Raw genomic sequence first — 17,565 nt, forward strand, 5'->3', positions numbered from 1 at the left:
CTGATGGTCTCACCATGTTGAAGTCTCCACGATTCGAGTATAATCAGAGGAATCGGGGTGAGAAGTCACTTTCAAATGTTCATGAGGATTCTCATGCTAAATTGGGAGACAGCAAAGTTGGCCAGAATACCTAGAAAGAGTTATAATGATGTTTTCCTCTCAGTCTATACATGTAGGGTTTTCCATCCACAAATAGCGGATCACCAAATTTCGCTGAGATAAGCAGCATTGTTAAAAACCTGGCTACATCTCTGTCATAGGAACTTCACGTTTTTTCTAGAGAAAGGTCGTGTTGTTTTCCCCATGTTATTCCCACAGTTGGGCTTCCCCATCAGCCTTGGTCACCTCAGCTCCCGTAGTCCAGCCTCAGCACAGCTGATGTGGGCCTCTACCCAGAGCTTTCTCGCTAAGCCATCATAAACACCCCTTATTTGTATCTTAATATTTCTAGATGTGGAAACTGAGGCTTAAAGAAGCTGAGTCTCAGAAAGATTCACTTCCTTGCCATAGGAAAAAGTCAGGCATGAGGTGAGGGCAGAATTCAAGCCTACGCCCGGCTCATTGCAAAGAAAATTTTGTTCCTACCTCTGAGGATTTCTCAGGTAAATTTTCTGATTTCTTCATGGCCACTTTGTCCGTCAAACAACCAGGATGGAAAATGCCTCTCTTTTTCCCAAAGACTTCTTCATCCATTAACTGGCTGGGGATATCAGACAAGATATTAGCTTCTCTTGGCCTCAGGTTTTTTTCATATGTAAAAGATATATCGTTTTATCTAGGTTTGGCTTACAGTATGAGGTCATGTGAGGACATACAGAGTGTTTAGTGCAGGGTCTTGCCCTTGGTGGGCCGAAATAAATGATGGGAATCATCATCACCATCACCATCATCAGCATCACCACCCTCATCCGTTTCCTTATCTGCTTATGAGTGGTCTCCATCATCCAACTCTCTAAGAACCCAGTGCCTCCCTGGCTGAGATTAGATTCTCCCTGGGAGGCTTTTTCTTTACAGAAGTGGACAGGGGAGTCCCTGACAACACCGACATTACATTATTGATTTGTGCCTCCCAAGGCAAAATGCTTTAAAGAAGATCCCAGCTTCCATACTTTTCTAAGCATTGTCCAAATTCAGTCCGTGTCTCCTCAGCTTCCCCCAGCCTTGTCATGGCTGTGTGTCCCTGACTGACACACAAAGAGAACGTCACGGGCAGCCACTAATGAATCCAGGAATAATAACAGCTCCCACAGCTTCAAAGCTGGACTAAATGTTACAAAAGTAAAAATTTATCCTGCTGTCAAAAACAGCAGGTATAAAGGGACAGGGAAAAATTTGAAGCTACTATTTAAGGTTCATCTTAAGGATGAAGCATCCTAAGGATGCTTACATGGACCTTATTATTCTCAGTTTCTAAAAGAGAAAACTGAATCTCAGAGAGATTAATTGACTAGCCTAGTGTCCCTCAGCTAATAAATGGCAGAGATGGAATTTGAACGTATATCCATCTGAATCTGAAGCTCATGCTATTTCTACAATGTTCTGCTGACTTTATAAACTCACAGGGCTTATAGTCGGATATATACCTGCACACGATCGTAGGTTCTCCCCAAGCCTCCTCTGAGAAGGCAGGTCTGGGCTGGATAGATGAACTAGCAGAGCCAAGGAGTCCAAGACCAAGGCCAAGGCCTCTCATGTGTTTTCTTTATAGGTCAGGGTGAGCTCTTTCCATGAGCCCTGAGACACGGTCATATCGCCTTGATGCCTGGAAGGCAAGGAAGAAGCATCTGCAAAGCACGGCTGCCTTGGTGTCAGGCCATCTTATTCCCAGGCAGATATCTTATCCCGACCACTTTACTGGTCTTAAGATAGGAGCATGGTAAGATAATAGACTGTACTGTTAGCTTAAATGCACAGCAGACAACCAACATTGGACATATTTAAACTATGGCCACTCTCTACCAATAAGACAAAGTAAAACATGGAAGTTTTGTTTCATAGCATCAAAGTCAGAATCACTACCAAGGTCTCTGATTGGATGCCAGGGTCAAATTCTCTGGCCATGGTGCTGGAAGTTGTTCTTCCCTCACACTTTTAACCTGGCAGTGGAGTCTCCACAGCTGAGACTCAGTTTTTCGTTCGTTCTTTTTTTTTTTTTTAAATGTTTATTATTTATTTTTGAGACAGAGAGAGACAGAGCATGAATGGGGGAGGGCCAGAGAGAGAGGGAGACACAGAACCTGAAACAGGCTCCAGGGTCTGAGCTGTCAGCACAGAGCCCGACGCGGGGCTCGAACTCACAGACTGTGAGATCATGACCTGAGCCAAAGTCGGAGGCTCAACCGACTGAGCCACCCAGGCGCCCCAAGAGACTCAGTTTTTCTATCTGCACAAAGCAAGAATTGGGTGATCTCTGAGAATAATTCTATCACTAAACCCCAGGGTCTGTCTACTCCTCTCTAGATACAGCTGAGTTTGGAGGAATGTGTAATATGAAGCACTTACATAAAAGGAGGCAAGCAAAAGACATACTTGTAATTTAAAAAAAAAAAGGCAAGAAGAATCTGCTTTTCTCATAAACATCCAAGGATTCTTTAAAAAAAAAAAAGAAAGAAAAAGGTGAACAGTGTAAGTTAAGACGACAACCAACCACCCGGCCAAACAACAGTTGAAACAGTAGGAGTAAGCAAAAGACAATGCCGCTCTCAAAGTGAATTCAACTTTGCAACAATTAAAGTGCAGAACAGGTGAGGTAATTACTTGCATTTATACAGCTGTTCAAAAAGTGGCAATTTTACTACTACTAATAATGCTGATGGTAATCATGGAAAGTGTCATCATTGTGTTAAGATGATCATTAACATTGATAACCCGCCATTGATCAATGATCTTGGACATTCATTTTAAAGATAAAGATGCTAAAGTTCAGGGAGCTTTAAAACATTGCCCAAATGCACTCAGCTACGAAGGCACTCAGCGACTCAACCTCAACACTAGGGCACTGTGAGCCAGGCCATCCTTCGCTGTGGGTGGCTTTCCTGTGAGTGTGGTAGCACCGTGGAGGATGCTCTGCAGCAGTCTGGGATTCTACCCACCAGATGCCAGTAGAATCCCCCAGTCGTGATAATCAAAATTCTCCGGATGTTGTCAAACGTCCCTTGGGACAGGAAAATCGACCCTTGTTTGCAAACTACTGTCATAAGGGATCGAGATGGGTTTCACACCAAGGTCGGCAGACCATCTAAACCCAAGGCCATTATGTTGTTTAAAAGAATCACAAACTGGGGCGCCTGGGTGGCGCAGTCGGTTAAGCGTCCGACTTCAGCCAGGTCACGATCTCGCGGTCCGTGAGTTCGAGCCCCGCGTCGGGCTCTGGGCTGATGGCTCAGAGCCTGGAGCCTGTTTCCGATTCTGTGTCTCCCTCGCTCTCTGCCCCTCCCCCACTCGTGCTCTGTCTTTCACATCTCTCAAAAGTAAATAAATGTTAAAAAAAAATTTTTTTTAAAAGAAAGAGAGATGGCATTTGAACTCACACCTAGACTCTCAACCACCAGATTCTGGATGTGGGGCTTAAACAGTCCTACAAGGCGGCTGTTGTGGTACCCATCTTACAGACATGTCTCCCAAGGCTGAAAATGTCATTTGTCCAAGAGGCAGAGCCAGGATTTGGGCCAGGTCTGTGCGACTTCCCCAGCCAGTCAGCCAGCTGATACATGCTCTAGGCAAGAGACACACAGTTGGGAACATGGCAGACTCCACCCCGGCCCTTGGATTTTTTAAAAAATATAATTTATTGGGGCGCCTGGGTGGCGCAGTCGGTTAAGCGTCCGACTTCAGCCAGGTCACGATCTCGCAGTCCGGGAGTTCGAGCCCCGCGTCAGGCTCTGGGCTGATGGCTCAGAGCCTGGAGCCTGTTTCCGATTCTGTGTCTCCCTCTCTCTCTGCCCCTCCCCCGTTCATGCTCTGTCTCTCTCTGTCCCAAAAATAAATAAAAACGTTTGAAAAAAAAAATTAAAAAAAAATATATATAATTTATTGGGGCGCCTGGGTGGCGCAGTCGGTTAAAGCGTCCGACTTCAGCCAGGTCACGATCTCGCGGTCCGTGAGTTCGAGCCCCGCGTCGGGCTCTGGGCTGATGGCTCGGAGCCTGGAGCCTGTTTCCGATTCTGTGTCTCCCTCTCTCTCTGGCCCTCCCCCGTTCATGCTCTGTCTCTCTCTGTCCCAAAAATAAACGTTGGAAAAAAAAATTAAAAAAAAAATTAAATTAAATTAAAAAAAAAGAATCACAAACTAAGAATATCTGTATAAATGTGACAAAGTGAAGCACAGGCAAATGCTGAGATTTGCAGGTAAGTGGCCAAGGGAGTGCAGGGAGGCCAGGGGCAAACCCTGTGGTGTAGAAGCCCCTGCCGACTTTGTGAGATTCTCAGCAGAGGCAGGAAGTTGGTTAGAGCTCCCTAGGTGCCAGGGCTCCACTCTGGAGAGAGACCCAACCACACCTCCAGGGTGTCCAGTCATGGTTGGGAGAGTAGCCAAATATTCTGCCACAGGACATTTGCACCCCCTGCCTAGTCCTCCCAAAAACTTGGTTCCTGCTGGGCAGTACTTCTGTCCTCCTTGGATTTCTATAGCCAAACTGATGACATACAATACTCAGCCCCCAAACTCTGGTTGATGGATGAAGATTTCAGTGAAGGTAGGAAGGGTGTCAAGGGAATTCACCCACTCTGGCTCAGAATAAATAGAAGGTCTGGACATAATTGCCCATGTTAAGAAGGAATTAGTAAAAAAAAAAGTGTGATAATGTGCTAGATGCATCTGTGCATCTACATACGCATATCGCAGTATTATGTAGATACACAGATGAGAAAATAAAGGAAATGGATTAAGGTGGATAAATAGATGGGGGGAAAAGAAAACAGCGCACAAAACGCATTCGGAGAGCTAAGCCTTGAAGAGAGAAAATAGAAAAGAAATTCTCTAAGAGTGCTTAGAATTATAGAACAAGAGAAACATAAAAATTTAATAAAGTAAGCTTTATAATTAGATGATACACAGCAAACTTAAAGAGGAAAAAGTGACCTTCAGGAATGAAGAGAGCCAATTAAAAAGCAACAGCATCATCCTTTCCGAAGTAATACATCAAAAACAGCAAAGAATGTAGGAGATGAAGTCAAAATCAAAATTATGACACAAAAGGGAATTCTAAGGAAGTCACTATGTGTACGAGGAAAAGGAGCTATAATGCCAGGACAGATAAGGGAATAGATACGGATGTCAAAGGTAAGTCAGCTCAGATTAAGTGCTGTTTTTGAAGAAGAGAATCCAACAAGTGGAATAGAAATGATATTTGAATTTATAATAAAAGAAAATTATCCTTAAATTTAGGAAGAAATGAATTTGTTCATTGAAAGGTCAAACTGTGTTCCAAGGGAACACAAAGACAATTTCTGCTTAAATTGTTAAATTTCATGTATAAAGAGAGAGTTTTGAGGTAGCCAGGAATGAGAAAGAAAGCTCTCTTCAAGGAGGGAAAATCAGTCTGGTCTTGTATTTTTTCACATCAAAATCTATGCACAGAGGCAATAGGGCTGTGTCTACAAGATTTGGTGGGAAAGAAAGTGTGACTCAAGGGAATTATGGGCAGCCCTGTTTCTAATCCAATTAGGGCCCCCACCAGGGCAACAGTGGGCTCTCCTTAAAAATGGAAACAAAACAAAGCTCTTTGTGGATGAAATCCATTCATTCAAAAGTTAAACACAGAACTATGGTTAAAATAGGAAATGCTCGAGCAGCCTAGATGGCCCAGTCTGTTGAGCATCCAATTCTTGGTTTCAGCTCAGGTCATGATCCCAGTGTCATGGGATCGAGCCCCACATTGAGCTCCATGCTGAGCATGGGGCCTGCTTGGGATTCTCTCTCTCTCTCTCTCTCTCTCTCTCTCTCTCTCTCCCTCTGCCCCTCCCTGATGTGCTCTTATGCTCTTGTGCTCTCTCTCTCAAATAAAAAAATAGGAAATTCTGGTTAAACTCTCTGTGTTAGAAGATGGTGGAAGGATTGTCTCAAGATTTAACAAAGAATGCATGCCCGAGGAATTTTATAAACCCAGGCAAATTGTCATTCAAGTGGAAAGTCAAAGGACAAGAGAGGATCACTGTGTTACTCCTCTGTTTCCCCTCAACAAAGATAGGAAAACAATTCTGGAAGAAGAACCTATTGGGTTAGCAGTGAATTCCTGTGAGTATGGAATCTAAATTATAGTTATTTGAATTATTGTGCAAATAATGTTCTAAACATTGAATTGAAATAATATAAAAATTGACAATATAAAAATTATGCTGTAAGTAGCAAAAATTGCTGGGAGCCATTGTAAGAATTTTTTTCATTTCTCCTGGTGGGATGTTAGTCAATATCAACTAAAATGAAACAAATAATTTCAAAAATATCTTCAACTTTAATGTTTTACATAAAATTTTTATATCTACTGTGAATTAATTTTTAGTAATTCTTGTTTCTTATGTTGAATAAACATGAGTGGGGAAAGTTCAGTTGTAACTCAGTGCACTTTTATGTAAGGCGTTCCTGGGTGGCTTAGTCAGTTGAGCATCCGACTTTGGCTCAGGTCACGATCTCACAGTTTGTGAGTTTGAGCTCTGTGTCTGGCTCTGTGCTGACAGCTCAGGGCCTGGAGCCTGCCTAGGATTCTGTGTCTCCCCCTCTCTCTGCCCCTTTCCCACTTGTGCTCTGTCTCTCTCTCTCAAAAATAAATTTTTAAAAATTTCTAAAAATTAAAAAAAATTATTTTTAAACAGACAGTATATTAGAGTGCATTAAAACGCCTTATCTACATACTGTGTATGAATAGAGGGAGACTTGTAGCAATGCTCATCTAGGGGGAGTATTATTTCTGGGTAATGAGATATTGGGTGATTTTTTTTCACCCTTTTATTTTTCTATATTGTCTAATTTTTTAACGTGCATATATCATATTCACAAAGAAGAGTTTTTCAAGAAAGTATCAAATCAAGGGGGAGAGAGAGGGAAGGAAGAAGGAAAGAGAAGAAGAAAAAGAAAAAAGGGAGAAAGGAAAGAGAAAAGGGAGGAAGGAAGGAAGAAGGGAGGAAGGGAGGGAAGATCAGTAAGGATGTTAATTGGAGGTGAGGATGTGGAGCCTTAGAATTTAATCGGGCTTAACTCTTCTGGTAGCCCGTCTTCTTCCGTCCTCTTTCTTTCTTTCTTTCTCTTCCTTCTTCTTTCCTTCCTTGTCTGCTTATGTCCTCCACTTTCCTCCTTCTATCCTGGCTTCCTTCCTTCCTCTGGGCCCCCTGTGCTTTCTCTTCCTTTCCTTCTCCTTCTTCTTCGTTTTTCTTCCTTTCTTCTTCCTTCCTCCTTCCGTCCGTATTCCTTCCTTTCTCTTTCTCCTTAGGAGGCCTGTTAGCAATGGAAATAATACCGTGCGATTGCTGCAGAAAAACGTGTTCTATTTATTCTGATTAGGGGAGCTAGTAAAATATAGTTGAAGATGTAGAATGTGTATGGGCTTTGGAGTTTTATAGACCTGGGTATATTCTATACCTGTTACATACCTAGAGTTTCACTAGACAAGTTCCCTGAAGTCTGAAGTTTCCTCATCTACAAAATGGGAACAAACACACCTGTTTATAAGGGTTGCTTTGAGTTTGTGATAGATGTATCACACTGTGCCTAGAATTGAGTCGTCCCTTTAAAAATGCCAACTTCCTTTTAAATTGTCTCGTAATCTTTTTCCCATCCATCCATCTATCCATCCATCCATCTCTCTGTACATCCATCCATCCAAGAAACTTTTACTGGGCAGGTGTTTGCCAACTGCTAGTAAAACTCCGTGTGAAAAAATTCAGTCCCGCCCTTGGCAGAGCGAGCACGTCAGGTGGGATAAGAGAGAGACCGTGAGGATTCAGGGCCAGAAGATGCAGGTACTTCTGCAGAGAAGCTTCCCCCTCAACCGTTTATCAACCTTCGCTTCAGAAGAAATCTCCCGCGCCCTAGCTTGGCTCATCAGAGTGGTATTGTTCTGCGATCTTGGGAGCCAGTTGGACAATGTGTCATTTAAATTTTGTTTCCACCGCCTCTTCTGCCTCTGTTCTGACTCCCACTGTTAAGTGCTGTGGCTCTTTATCATGGCTTTGAAATCGAGAAAGACACTTTGGAATTCAATTAGCCACATGGTTGCCACAGCAACGAAAACATATAAACTTAAATGATTTATACACACAGACAACACTTCAGAAAGGAATAAATTTAATCCCGCAGCTGGGAATGAAATGGATTGTACAATAAGAAAATTGTATTCTTCTCTCCCCCACGAGAGGCCTCATGGTCTTAATGTGATCTCAGTGAGGACGGAGCTAAGGGAAGACAGCAGGCCATGTGCAACTCCTGCTTACTCCTGAGGTTCACGTGGGGCACTCGGCCTTCCTCTGCAACCACTGGGGCATTCGGGGGACAGCAAAGCCAGGCATAGGGTAAATATTATTCCATGGACCATATTATTCCATGGTCCATTCCATGGACCATATATTATTCCATGGACAATTCCCCTATGGGACGATCTCTTTCCAATGCTGTGCATAGGTTTGTACACATTCCTGCCCACAGATCCTGAGATGGGCTTCACAGTAAAGTGGGAGCCTTCACAGAGCCACCGAATGGAAGGGACAGCCTTACAAAACCCAACCGTTCTCCGCCTCGCTCCTGCTCTCGCATCCTGTTATAGGTCAAGGATCAATGCAGCCCATTGGTGTCTTTGGGCTATAAGCACTTTTTAAGGTAAATTCATATCGACCTGGACAGTATCAGGACCTATAGAACTTTATTTCTGCTATACAAGAAGGCTTAGTATTCATAGGCTAAATGAAATAAATGAAAGCTGACAGTATCTTGAAATAGTTATCTTCCTTTTTTAAATTTCGCTTTCACATTTTACATATACGGACCTTTTGTAATCATCTAGAACAGGACTTTCTGGATTTCTTTTATTGCACACGGATATATGTGTATTTACTTATAAATATATATATGCATTGCTGTTGATTCATATATATTGAAAGCCAATAAAGCATAATTAAAATTTTTTTAAACGATGTACTGAAGCTTTAATATTTTCTCTCATACCGAAATGAATCAGTGTGCACTCCACTTTGGAAACCACTGAGCTGGCAGGCTCCACATTGCTTAGAGAAGAATTAGGGTGGTTGAAAGGGGAACAGCAGAGGAAAAGAACTGTATTTAAACTTCCAATATAAGGGGCACCTGGGTGGCTCAGTTGGTTAAGCATCCAACTTCGGCTTAGGTCATGATCTCATGGTTCATGAGTTCGAGCCCTGTGACAGGCTCTGTGCTCACAGCTCAGAGCCTGGAGCCTGCCTCGGATTCTGTGTCTCCCTCTCTCTCTGGCCCTTTCCCACTCATGATCTCTCTCTCTCTCTCTCTCTCAAAAACAAATAAACATTAAAAAAAAACTTCCAATACATGATCTTGAGGATAAAAAACAAACAAACAAACAAACCAACCCATGATCTTGAGGATCAAGATGGAAGATCCCAAGGGGACAGGGCACAGTGTGGCTGTGCAAATAGGCTGGAAAAGTTGAGGAACCAAGTGCAGAAAATACTAACCTTAATGTTCCCCACCCTCCTAGGGGACTGTAAAGCTTGGGGGAGAAGAGAGCACATGAAAAGACCCCCACTGCTGTTTGGTTTTAGGGAGCCACTGGACGCAAAGCCATTCTCTCCTCCACGCCCCACCAGGTGGATGGTCGCTGTGGCACCTAGACGGAGGAGCTGTTCGACAGGTAGGTCCCCGTTCCATGAGGGCTCTCCATCAACAACTACTACAGGTGACCGCTGAGTGGTCCAGCAGAACGAGACCACCCAAGCTCCCAAGGCTTTGCTGAGTCGATCCAAACTGCCTCATCTGGACAACTCCATCTTGAAGTGCTTAGGACATGTAAAATTACTCCCTACTCACATTACCCATGCAGAAAATGGTGCAAGGAGATGCTCATAGGATGATGATGGCTGCATACTAGACTGTTCCTTGATGGGACTGAACAGTGATGAAACCACCTGTACCACACATCACTAAAACCTCACCAATTGGTCTCCACTAACTTAGCACTGTTGACTTTCCATATTCTCCTTTGCAAATACAGGTGACCCTTGAACAACACGGGTTTGAACCATGCTGGTCCACTTTTATGCGGATTGTTTCTTTTCTTATTAAAAAAATTTTTTTAACATTTATTTATTTTTGAGAGGCAGAGACAGAGCATGAGCAGGGAAGGGGCAGATAGAGAGAGAGAGAGGGAGGGAGAGAGAGAGAGAGAGAGAGAGAGAGGGAGGCACAGAATCAAGCAGGCTCCAAGCTCCGAGCTGTCAACACAGAGCCCGATGCAGGGCTTGAACCCACAAACTGTGAGATCATGACCCGAGCCAAAGTCGAAAGCTTAACCAACTGAGCTACACAGGCACCCCAGTTTTTTCAATAAATATATTAGAAAAAATTTTGGAGATTCGTGACGATTTGGGAAAAACCTGCAGTGAACTGCGTAGACTAGAAATATTAAAATATTAAGAGGTTGGGTATATCATGAATGCATAAAGTAGACGCAGATTCTAGTCTTTTATCATTTACTACCATAATATATATACAAACCTATTATAAGAAGTTAAAACTTATCAAAACTGATGCACACAAACGCTCACAGACCATACACGGCACCTTTTGCAGGACAGAGAAATGTAAACAAACATACAAACGCTGTGTTAAAAAATAAAGGAATGAAATGAACTGTAGTACAGTTTCACAGGCACCTCCTGTTACCTATTACGGTGAGTCAAAATGTTGCCAGTATCTGTGGGTGAGGTTTACCTCCACCAGGGCAGTTGGTCTCTCTAGTAAATTGCGTATCACAGTAAAAAGGGTCTCCAGGATTCTCATTATTAGTAGTTAAGTTTGGGGGAGGTCAAAAGTGAAATGCAAATTTTCGACTGTGTGTGGGGTTGGCAACTGCAATTTCTTTTCCAGTAAGTGAACCTTTATGCCACAAGTCAGCACATAGTTCCAAACAAAGCTTAGCATGCAATTTGCGTGGAATACTTCACATCTGGGGACTCCTATCAAGAAACATTCTATTTCCAGCTTTAATTAATGTATTTGAAAAAATTCAACCACAGTAATTCATTTGTATTCTGCAATTCAGGACTTTGTCTATTACGGACAGTCCTTTCCCTAGGTAGGCATGGACTTTGAAGTTGGAGAAAGGGTTTTAGAAGCCTTTTCTGCCGTGTATCAACTTGGCCGTGTCTGGCAAACCACTGTACCTCTCAGACTCTCATTTCCCCAATCTGTAAAATGGGGATGATAACTCCAGCCTTGCTGAATTGTTGTAAAATATATATGTCATCAAAAGCACCTTGCCTCATGCCTTAGCCCACAGTAACCCCTCAAAATGTAGCTGCCTTTATGGTGATTAGTGTGAATGAAAGAGAACTTTCTCTACATGCACCTACACCCCCATTCGAAGGTGTGAGTTTCCCCGCATTCACATAGGGGATGAGCGTACTTTCGCATCTGTGAAGGGTGGGTAGGTTTTAAAGGGACAGCCTCCCTTTACCACTGCTCATTCCCTGGAACGAGGTTATCCTAGGCCTTCAGGAGGCTTTTGAGCAAGGCTAGCAAAAGAGGGACACAGCACTGGAGAGCTTCAGTGGGTATCTGCAAGTAGGGACAGGACCCACTGCAAGTAGGGACAGGACCCCCTGCCTGCCAGTGCGGAAAAGTGGACTACGATTTTTATCTTTGCATTCTTTTTATTGTGGTAAAATAAACACACATAACATTTGGTATGTTATACCCTGATTCAGGCTCTGCACTGACAGCATGGAGTCTGCTTGGAATTCTCTCTCTCTCTCTCTCTCTCTCGTTCTCTCCCTGACTCTCCCCTGTTCACACTCTCTCTGCCTCTCTCTATCTCAAAACAAATAAACATTAGAAAACCATTTGCTATTTTAACCATTTTAAAGCGTATCATTCAGGGGCGCCTGGGTGGCTCAGTCCATTAAGCATCTGACGCTTGATTTCCGCTCAGGTCATGAGCTCACAGAGTTCGAGCCCCACGTGGGGCTCTGCGCTGACAATGCGGAACCTGCTTGGCTCTCTCCTCTGCTCACACACTCTCTCAGAGTAGATAAATAAACTTAAAAAAAGGTGTAAAACTCAGTGGCATTAAGTACATTCACCATGTGTACAAACATCACCCCTATTTAATTCCAGAACTTTCTCATCTCATACTCATTAAGCAGTTACTCCCCATTTCTCCCCCCCCAGGACCCCAGCCTCTGGCTACCTCTCATCTACTCTCTGTCTCTGTAGACTTGCTTCTCTTGGACACTTCATGTAAATGGAATCATATAGAATAAGGCCCTTTGTGACAGACTTATTTCATATGTTGCCAATGACCATTCATTGTGAAGCACGTGTCAGTACTTCCTTCGTTCTTATGGCTCATAATGTTCCATTGTATGGATGAACGTCCTTTTATGGGTCCTGGGTTTGGTTTTTAATCCTCTCCATGCATGTGGATTCACAATGCAGTGGACTTGGTGTCACACAGGCTTTGGCTCAGTGGCACCATCTCAGGCGTTCACCTGTTCGGAGACGTTGGGCATGTGTCTTAGCCTGTCCAGGCTACAGGTGCCCCTCCTGTGAAACGAAGGTAATGATGATGGTCAGGGACAATCATACTGGGACATTGAATGAAATGCACAGAATACAGGCGTACCTGGAATATAGGAAGTGTCTTAATCCATTATTTTGTTTGTGTTGTCTTTGAATTTCTTTAGCTTCATTAATGTTCCTGATAAAAAGAACCACCATGGAAGCCAAGGGTCCCCGATGGGGGTCCACCCTGCCCAGTCTTGGCTCTCTGCACCCCACTCTGGTGTGTGTGGCTGGGCTGGGCCCCTTGCCGAGCCCCAGGGAGCTTCCCCCTTTCCTGTCAGTCTCTGACAAGCCACCCGCTCTTTTTCTCCCTTCTCCTTCCTGCTTCTGGAAGCTTCCAGAAGCTCTCATCAAGCATCAAGCAGCACTAGGTGGGAAGCTGACAAGGGTTGCGGGGCGGCCCCAGCCCTGGGCTGGGAATGGGCAGCAGCTCTATTCTGGGGGCAGAGGCCTGCCTCTGGGGCTCCCACTCATCCCTCAGGGCCAAGCGCTGGAGACCAGCCTGGAGGCAGCTGTCCCTGCATTTGTGATGATCCAGCACACAGACCTCTCCTCCCCATGGCCACTGGCATTCCTCTCTGCCAGGTCCACGCTGGAGAGCCCAGGAGAAGCGATGCTTCCAAGGAAAGAGTCACATCAAATGGCCACAGCCCAGGGTGGCTGGGCCCTGGCGGATGAGTAGACGGCCCTGCTGTTCTGCTCTGATTTTCTTTCACTCCAGCCACTCATTTCGATTCTGCTTCCGGACTTGCCCGCTCTGGCCTATTGAACAGGCTTTGGCCATCTGGACTCCAGACCACTGTGTAGACCACAGTCCCGTCCTTGTGCAACACCCCACCCCCTCCAAGTTTGGGGCCACCGGCCATGCTGACTGCTGCATCTAGTGACGGTGCCAGGCAGGACCAGGCCAATTGCAGTGGATGCATTCCTTGGGATGGAGTGGACAGGGAGGAAAGCTAGCCCACCAGGCCAAGTGCGCAAGAAGCAGGCAGTGCAGGGGCAAATGGTGAGTCAGGGTGGGTGGGAGGATCTACTGCAGAGTCAAGGGGTCCCAGCAGAAGTGCAGAGTGTGGTGTGGGGAAAGCCACTCCACGGAGCCAAAGCTCCCCAGGAAGCCAGCACCTGGGACTTCCCAAAATCTGGCCACTTGACACCAGCTTCTAGATGGAGGTTAAGGGCAAAACGCTGGCCCCAGGGGTCAGCTGATAGGGACAAGCTAAGTTGGGGTGTGGAGGGCACACCTACCAGGCAGAAATGAAATGTACTTGCTGAGTTATAAGGACTGGGGTAGGGACTTGGTGTCTCAGGAAAGCTGGAGCCTGGTTGGTGCTTGCCACTCTCAGACTCTTCCTGAGGTCAAGTGGCCTGGGCTGAATGTCATCTCCTGGGAGAGACGTGAACTCAGAACCTGGGTACCCTGTGGGGCCTGGCCATGGACCAGGAAGGATCACCCACCATTCATTCATTTATTCATTCACTCACTCCCCCAAGCCTTCCTGAGTATCTTTTCTCCGTGCTAGGTTCCTGCTAAACTCTTTTTTGTTATTTAAAAAATTTTTTTAAATAATTCTTCTCAAATTCTCAAATTCTTGAGAGACAGAGAGAGACAGAGACAGAGTTTGAGCAGGGTAGGAGCAGAAAGAGAGGGAGACACAGAGTCCGAGGCAGGGTCCACGCTCCGAGCTGTCAGCACAGAGCCTGATGCAGGGCTTGAACTCATGAACCCATGAGATCGTGACCTGAGCTAAAGTCGGATGCTTAACCAACTGAGCCACCCAGGTGCCCTGGTTCTGGCTAAGCTCTTATGTGGCTTGATGTGGTCACAGAAATATACAGAACAGCAGAGCCACCCTACTCCCTAGGGACTTAGGTACAAGCCTCCCCCCCACCGCCCCGATCTATATGAAGTTCCTTGAGAGTACAGTCAGGATCTTAATAATTATATTTCTAATAATGGGCACACAAGTGGGTCAGTAAATGTTTATTGAAATAAAACCAGCTTATTTAAATCAAACTCTATCTCACAGTTCTCACAGATCTCACCCTGATCAATTTTAATACGATTTCCAATCAAGGTTAATGTGTCCTCCCATTTTGTCCCCAGCCTCATCCAACACACACACACACACACACGCACACACACATGCACACAAACACTCACATGCATGCATGCACACCCTGAAAACTGGGTCACTTGAATAATTCTGGTTCTGTTGCATATTTATTCAGAATGCTGAGTTTGGAAATGCTAATGTGACCCTGAGTAAGCATCTTATCTATATAGTATTTCAAGTTTAAAATGTATAATTATATAATAGTTAATATATATATTGTTAATATATATATTAACTAATATATTAATACAATATTATATATTAACTAATATATACTTATAACTAATATATACTATATATTAATATATATTAGCTAATATATAATTATACATTTTATTATTTTATGCTACATTTATATATGTTATAATTCTGTAATCTAATGATATATTTTATAATACAATTATGTTTTGTAATATGTAATTACATATGCTATATTATATGTCTGTATGTATACACATTATTTTATAGGATGTAAAATAATAATCCCAGTCCTAACCACCTCCTAAGCCTAGAATGTGTATATGAAATAGAGGTGTGGGGGCATTTTGAAAGGGAGAACATACTAAGAAGATTCTACCTGTCCACAGTGGAGTTTCAGTGCTGGTGCTAAGGCTGTTTTTCCAGTTCCATAGATCTTGTCTCCCGGGAGGAAGAAAATTCCATTGCCTAAGCCCCTACCTGGAAGGTCACATGAGCCTACCGAGCTCCCAGGAGAGTCGTGAGTATCAGTGGATGAATGTATGTATATAGCCTCTGGCACTCAGCCGGCCACAAGACAATTTATCTTTAAATTTGTTTTAAGTTTATTTATTTTGAGAGAGAGAGAGAGACAGAGAGAGAGCAGGGGAGGGGCAGAGAGAGAGAGAGAATGCCAAGCAGACTCCATCCACACAGTCAGGGCAGAGCCTGATGCAGGACACAAACTCACAAACCATGAGATCATGACCTGAGCTCAAACTAAGAGTCAAATGCTTAACCGACTGAGCCACCCAAGTACCCCCACAAGAAAGTTTGTTACCTCCTTTATTACCCCTTCCTTCAGGACAGCAACTGGGGCTTATTCACCTGTGTGTTCCTCCCAGGCCTCTAGAACAGGACATCTCACACAGCGGGTAGCCCCTGAAGTGTCTACACCAGGGCCTCGCACACAGCAGGTACTCGGAGGTGTCGAGACCAGGCCTTGCACAGAGAAGCACTCCCTAAAGTTTTGAGTAATTGAGGTGAATCTGTAGACCTTACCAGCTCAAGCCTCCCCCTTCCATCAGCATGAGCCAGGTGGCTCTGTCTTCTCCCTCACGGTCGGGACCTCGGAGCCAGGCGGGGAAGGGCTACGTGCCCCATGAGGCCCTTCCCTCTCAGGAAATGTGTGCAGGTGAGTAAACCTAACACGGCAATTGCCTCGGGAGCAAGGGAAGGTGAGGCAGCTCGAGCAGGGCCTGGGCTCCCTGGGAGGGCAGTGCTTAATGAGGTCCTTCGGCACAAGGCCGGGACTTGTGGCCATTCCCCGGGGGTTGGATTTGCTGCATCTTGTGAAAAGAAGCGTCACTCTGCAGGAAGGTCAGGGGGGACAGGTGCGCGTGGAAGGCAGCAAGCCAGCAGAACCCCAGGCTCTCCAAGCCGGGACAGCGCTGCCAGCAGGGGTGCTGGCCACACTCCAGGGCCCTCTGGCTGCGTCCTGTGTGGGCATCACCTTGGCGGCCCAGGCAGGCCGGGCTTCCTTGGTCTTGCTTTGAAGAAGGCCGCGGGCCGCGAGCCTGTTATTTCCCTGGCACCCAGGACAGGCCCACAGCGCCTTATCTGCAATTCCGCAAGAGCTCAGAAAATGGAAACTTTTGCGTAACGTAATTGGCGGCAAAACCTGACCTCACCCGAACGCCTCTGGCTGCAGAACTTGACCTTCTCTGACGTGAGGTTATCCGTTCAGGGTGAATATTCATATGTTCATTCTTAGTGCCTCCTGTGGTTTTTCCATTTACACGCTGGCCTTCAGGAAGGAATGGTGTGTTCATGTTCTAGACTCTGCTTTAGTTTGAAAAAGGAGTTTATAGTAAAGGCACAGGTTTGTGGGAAGTGGAGGAAGAACCGAAGTGTCATCACACACGGAGGCAGCTTTAGGGCCTCTCTCTCTCCCACTTCTCCTTTCTCTTTCCTGGGGCTGCTGCATGGTTTCTCTTCCCTTCCCTGTACCTCCCTCCCTCATTTCCTCCCTCTCCTCCTTCCCCCTTCCTCTTCTCCTCTCTCCTCCTTTTCTTCTCTTCTCCCTGCACCCCTGCTCCTCCCGCCTGTCCTGCCAGCTTCCTCTGCTTCCTCATCATTTTGGGCTCTTGTGAGTTTGGCTTGCACGTAGCTCATCTACACCTGACTGTGTCTCCAGGCTTCATTTCATCAAGCCTCCTGTCGCGGTGCGCTCCGCCTTTCTGTGTGTCCCCGTGGACAAAGAGAATGCTCATTGTCTCAGCTCATCTTTCACGCTAAGCTGCTGGCCAGCTTGTCTGTTTATACCAAGTCCACGGAAGGGAGTACCCTCGTTAGGTGCCCACCTTGCGGCGCTCAGTAGTGTCAGGGGAAGGTACCATGTGATACAAAATACTGCTGCTTACTTTGACCCTTGAATGGGTGCTGACATTAGACGGTTTCCCTTAGAAGGGGCGAAGGTCAGGCAGGCTCCAAAAGTCTACTAGGTGGCCCAAAC

The sequence above is a fragment of the Lynx canadensis genome, chromosome B3 (assembly GCF_007474595.2).
Source record: "Lynx canadensis isolate LIC74 chromosome B3, mLynCan4.pri.v2, whole genome shotgun sequence".
Taxonomy (NCBI): Eukaryota; Metazoa; Chordata; class Mammalia; order Carnivora; family Felidae; genus Lynx; species Lynx canadensis.